Source organism: Haliaeetus leucocephalus, unplaced genomic scaffold (genome assembly GCF_000737465.1).
Source record: "Haliaeetus leucocephalus isolate CR32 unplaced genomic scaffold, Haliaeetus_leucocephalus-4.0 Scaffold224, whole genome shotgun sequence".
Lineage (NCBI taxonomy): Eukaryota > Metazoa > Chordata > Aves > Accipitriformes > Accipitridae > Haliaeetus > Haliaeetus leucocephalus.
The window spans coordinates 620,477-625,738 of NW_010972660.1; positions in this window are offsets into that span (position 1 = coordinate 620,477).

Genomic DNA, 5,262 nt, shown 5'->3' on the forward strand with positions numbered 1-5,262 from the left:
TGGGTGGGTGGGTGAATGCAGGGGTGGAAGGATGGGGGGATGGAGGGAGGGAGGGATGGAGGGATAGAGCTGGAGGGATGGAGGGATGAATGGAGGGGTGGAGGCATGGAGGGAGAGATGGAGGGAAGAATGGAGAAATGGAAGGATGGAGGGATGGAGGGTGAGATGGAGGGAAGGCTGGACGGACAGACGGATGCTTGCTCTGGCTCTCTCTCCACCAGGGTGCTGGCAGGCCGAACATCCCTGTGCAGACCCCTGTCACCCCGGCAGCCGGCTCAGGCCCTGCTGACAACCCCTGGGGTGCAGCGGGGATGGTAGCTCCAGCTCCAGCACCCCAGGGTGCTGCACGTGCCCAGGGAAGGCTGCTGCACCCAGGTGCCGGGGGGGTTCACCTGCCCAGGCCATGGCTGGCAGTGGGACCTGCAGCTGGGGGATGCCCCATTGCTGCCCCCCCTATTTCCCATCGCCCCCAGCTCAGCATCCACCCAGCACCCCCAGTCTGCTGCCCAGATTCACCACTGCTCCCCAAAATGGAGGGAACTGGTTAGGTGCCACATTCAACCCTGTTCCCTCTGCTTTCCCCTCGCACAGCCCCATGTGAGCAGTGGCACCAGCTCGGCCGGTTGCCCCCAGCTGGGCCCTGGGGAGGCTGATGGAGCTGCCTGGATCCGGCCGCCTGGCTCCTGCCTCCATTATTTATAAGGCAGGTCGGGTTTCGCACTGGCAGCCGGGAGGGAGTTTGGGGGAGGAGACTGTGCACACACTCACACTTGCACTCACACTCACACTCACCCCCTCATCCCACCCTGCTCAGAGGGTGACAAAAGCAGGAAAAGGGGCCGGAGGGGCCGGTGACTGCAGAGACATGCAGGTCAGTGACCTCATCCAGGTGACATGTCTTTTCCCCATCGCCTGAGGAACTGGGGGTCCCTCCCCCCATGATCCTTTGTCCCCCCAGCAATGCTCGGTTCCCTCGTGATGCCTCATCCCCATGGGGGTGTCCCAGGGGAATTCTCACCCAGCAGCAGCCCGGGAGCAGCGGGTGGTGGTCCAGCCCTCCAGGGGCACGCTCTGCTCCCAGAGCAAGCCCAGTGCCAGCAGGACTGGCAGGCACCGGGAGGCAGTCGGGCCCCGGATGGTCCCTGTTGTCCCCTTGATCCTGGCACAGCCCCATTGTCACTAACCTCTGCCAGCTCCGGCCCCAGAGGAGACACGCTGGGGTGGCCCCATGTCCTGGGGACATTTTCATGCCAAGAAGGATCACAACTCCTCCACACGCCGGAGGAGTCCCTGGGCGGGGGATGTCTCCGTGCACATGTCCCCAGTGGAGGGGACACAGCTGGGGTGGACCCCCTGGGCTGGGTACCCACACCCTGAGGTGCCCGGCTGCCCCAGCTCACCCCACAGCCGCGGGCAACCCCGGCTTGTCAACCTGTGCTGTGGCAGGCCAGGGTCCCTGAACTTCCCTGGTCCACGGGGACCGTCCCTCCCGGGTTCCAGGAGAGCGGTGGCCAGCGTCCCCACGCTCAGGCCAGGGCAGCAACCGAGAGCCAAGTGACACCGCTCCTTCACACCTCATCTTTATGGGAACTGCCAGAACCCCATTGGCCTCCGTTGCCCTCCCATCCCCACCGCCCTGGGGATGCTGAAGGTTCTCACCCCACGCACCCAGCCCGCCCCATGCCGATGGCACCCCGGGGCCAAGCATCACCTGTCCAGCCGGACTACTGGTGCCAAAGCTGGACCGCAGTGCGCCGGGTGCCGTCGCCGCGGCAACCGCCGTCGCCTAGCGCCGGCTGTCTCCCGGTAACCCGTCGCCTAGCAATGGGGGATTTTTCACAGCTCGGGATGAAGAGTTGAAAGTTATTTTTAGCCCGGGCTGCGAATCAATAGGCAGCTCCATTCGCCGCCCCGCAGGATGCACGCGCGGGGCCTTGCTGCGGTGGCGGAGTGGGGAGGGGGCTGCCGAGGGGAGCGGGGTGGCCTGGCTGGCCTGGGGTCATCACCCCGGCACAGCCCCCAGGAGACCTCCCTCCCCCCCCCAGGGCTCAGCCCCCTTTGTGCTGACCCCAGGGCTCAGCCCCTCTGGCCCCCCTCAGTGCCCTCTGTAGGGCTCGGACCCTCTGAGCCCCCCCCGAGGCTCAGAAACCCCCCAGGGCTCCCTTCCCCCTCCAGGCCACACACAAATGAGGGTGGGTGAGGGCAGGACCCAGCCATGGGGTCTCTCGGTCTTCTGCGGGGACCCTCACACGGCCATGGGGATGATCACACCACTGCGGGGACCATTAGCTTTCTGTGGGGACCCTCATGTCACTGTGGGGACCCTCATCCAGCTGCTGGGAGCCTCATCCAGCTGCTGGGAGCCTCATCCTGCCATGCGGACTGTCTCCCGCTAGTGTGGACCCCCACCTTGCCATGGGAACCCTTGCTCTGCCATGGGGACCCCCACCTTGCCATGGGGACCCCCACCTTGTGTTGAGGACCCCCACCTTGCTATGGAGAACCCCCCTTTGCCATGGGGAACCCCACCTTGCCATGGGGGCCCTTGCCTTGCCATGGGGGCCCTTGCCTTGACATGGAGACCTCTGCCCTGCCATGGAAGACCCCTGCCTTGCAATAGGGACCACCACCTTGCCATGGCAACCCTTGCCTTGTCATGGGGACCCTCGCCCTGTGGTTCCCCTCCTGAGAGCCTCCCTGAGCTCCTCCAGCCTCTCTAGGGCTCGTGCCTGCCCTCAGGGGCACCAGCCTGGGGGTCCAGATGCTCAGGGGCACCGGGAGGGGACGGAGCCTGTTTGGCACCCAGGTTCCATGGGGAAGGGCTGGGGGTATCCCCGCACGGCCCCGGGGCTGGGCCAGGAGTTGAGGCGAGGCTCCTCAGCTATTTTTTAAAGATTAGGTGGGTGCCTACCACAGCCGCATCTCCTGCGAGTGCTCTGGTGGGTGGGAGAGCTCCCCACGCAGCCATGGGGGGTGGAGCAGCGGGATGAAGAGAGACTGGGGACCCCCAGCCTCTGAGCAGCCCTCCATAGTTCCAGACCCCCCGAGTTCCCCTTTTCCCTTTCCAGGAGGGTTTCTGCCTCCGGGCACAGCCCAGTCTGGAGCATCCGTGCCCTTGCCATCACTCTCCCACAGCGCAGGGTGGAGAGTGCTCAGATCCACCCCACGGAGACCCTTTTGTGGGCATGGGGGATGCCCCAGCTCTGTGGGGAAGCCCAAAGACCTGCTCAGTGGAGGGGACTGCCCAAGAAAGGAGAAAGCTCTGCTGAAGCTGGGTGATCTGGCGGGGAGATGGAAGATCATCAAAAAAGCACAAAGGAAAGAACCAGGGTCCCTCCTGCTGTGGGGGAGACATGGAACCCCAAAGCCCTGGGTGCCCCAGAGGTGGCAGATGGGTTGAGGGCACATCGGCCACCTGCACTGGCACAGCTTGAGACCCCCCTGGAGCACTCATCCAGCTCTGGGGTCCCTGCACAAGGCAGAGCTGGACCTATTCAGAGCGGGTCCAGAGGGGACCACGGAAATGGCCAGGGGGCTGGAAGAACCTCTCCTGTGGAGAAAGGCTGGGAGATGTGGGGTTGTTCAGCCTGGAGAAGACCTTTCTGCAGCCTGTCAACATATAAGGGGGCTCAGAAGAACGATGGAGAGAGGCTTTTCACCAGAACCTGTAGTGACAGAAGGGGTGATGGGTTTAAACTGGCAGAGGGTGGATTTAGCCTGGCTCTAAGGAAGAAATGTGTTGCGGTGAGGGCGGTGAGAGGCTGCAGGAGGTTACCCAGAGGAGCTGCGGATGCCCCATCCCTGGGGGGCCTCAAGGCCCTGGATGCGGCCGGAGCAGCCCGACCCCAGGGGGGATGTCCCTGACCCCGCGGGGGATGTCCCTGCCCAGGGCAGGGGTTGGACCGGGTGATCTTTGAAGGTCCCATTCGATGAGTCGATGCTGTGCTCCGCTGCAGGACGTGGCTTCCCCCCACCCACCCCCTCCCCGTAGACCCTCGGGGTCCCCCAGCCCCGGGACGGGGTGGGGGGGCGGGCGGCGCAGCCGCCGTGCCCGCGGTCACAAGAGGGCACTGCGAGCCCGAGCATCCCGGGGCCCCGCTGACCGGAGCGGGCCGGGGGCGGGGAGAAGCCCGGGGCCAAGCCGGGAACCCGGAGCGACCCGGGACCCTCTTGCAGGGGCCAGCGGTTTCCCCTGCCCCCCTGCTCGGGCAGCTCCCGGGGGGCTACCGGCCCCCAGCCCCATGGGGTGCCACCCTCCCTGCGGCAACCGGGAGCAACGGGGACAAGGCCAGGGGACACAGCGGGGATGCCGGGTAGGGCCAGGGGACGCGACCACCGCCCAGAGCCCCCGGGCACGGCCGGCAGCCCCGGGGACGCGGCGTTTCGGCCGGTGGCAGCTCCAATAAAGCCCAGAACTGCTTTGCCCCGCCGGCTGGTCCAGAAGGTTGAGTGAACTGGTGGGTGCTTAGGGTGGGTGGGCTTTGCCCGGTCCTGGGTCAGTCCCAGCTCCGGTGGCGGCTCCGAAGGGGCTGATGGCCCCTCCCCCGATCGCCGTGCCCCGAAGGCAGGGGTGCCCCCGGCCCGGTGGCTCGGGGGAGGGAAGCCAGGGCTGGCCGCGGTGGGTTTGTCCGGCTGGTGCTGAGGTTTCTGCCCGAGCACCCGGTTAAGGTGGCTCAGGGTGCTGCACACCCGGGCTGTGGCAGGGGGCCGGGGGTGCCAGCTCACCCCGGGGTGCTGGGGTGGGGTTAGGGCAGACTCACTGCCATGTACCCACGGGGACGGTGACACCGGGCTCCAGCCTGCAAAGAGCCACGTCCCACCAACCCACACCCTGGGGTGTCCCAAGGAAAAGTCCCCTGAGGGTGCTGAGCACCCCACCAGGAGGGGAATCGGTGGGGTGAGGTCCCTGCCTGCGGACAACAGCACCCGGTGGCACCAGTGCCACCCCACCTCTGGTGCCACCTCGCCTCTGGTGCCACATCACCTCTGGGGACCTGGCGGAGGCTGTTTGTGGGCTCCCTGGCTGGCCCTCCCCACCCTGAGCTCTGACCCCAACTGGCCCCGCTTCCCCATGGTGGCACAGGGTCCGGTCCCCGGACCATGGCCCCCATCTCACTGTGATCCGGCTTTACCGTCGCAGCCAGGCCCTTGAGCCCAGCCACCCTCTGGCAAACCCCACGCGGTGGCTGGTGGTCTTGGCACGAGGGCCAGCAGGCACAGAGCCCCCCACCCTGACACCCCCACCCTGACACCCCAACACCC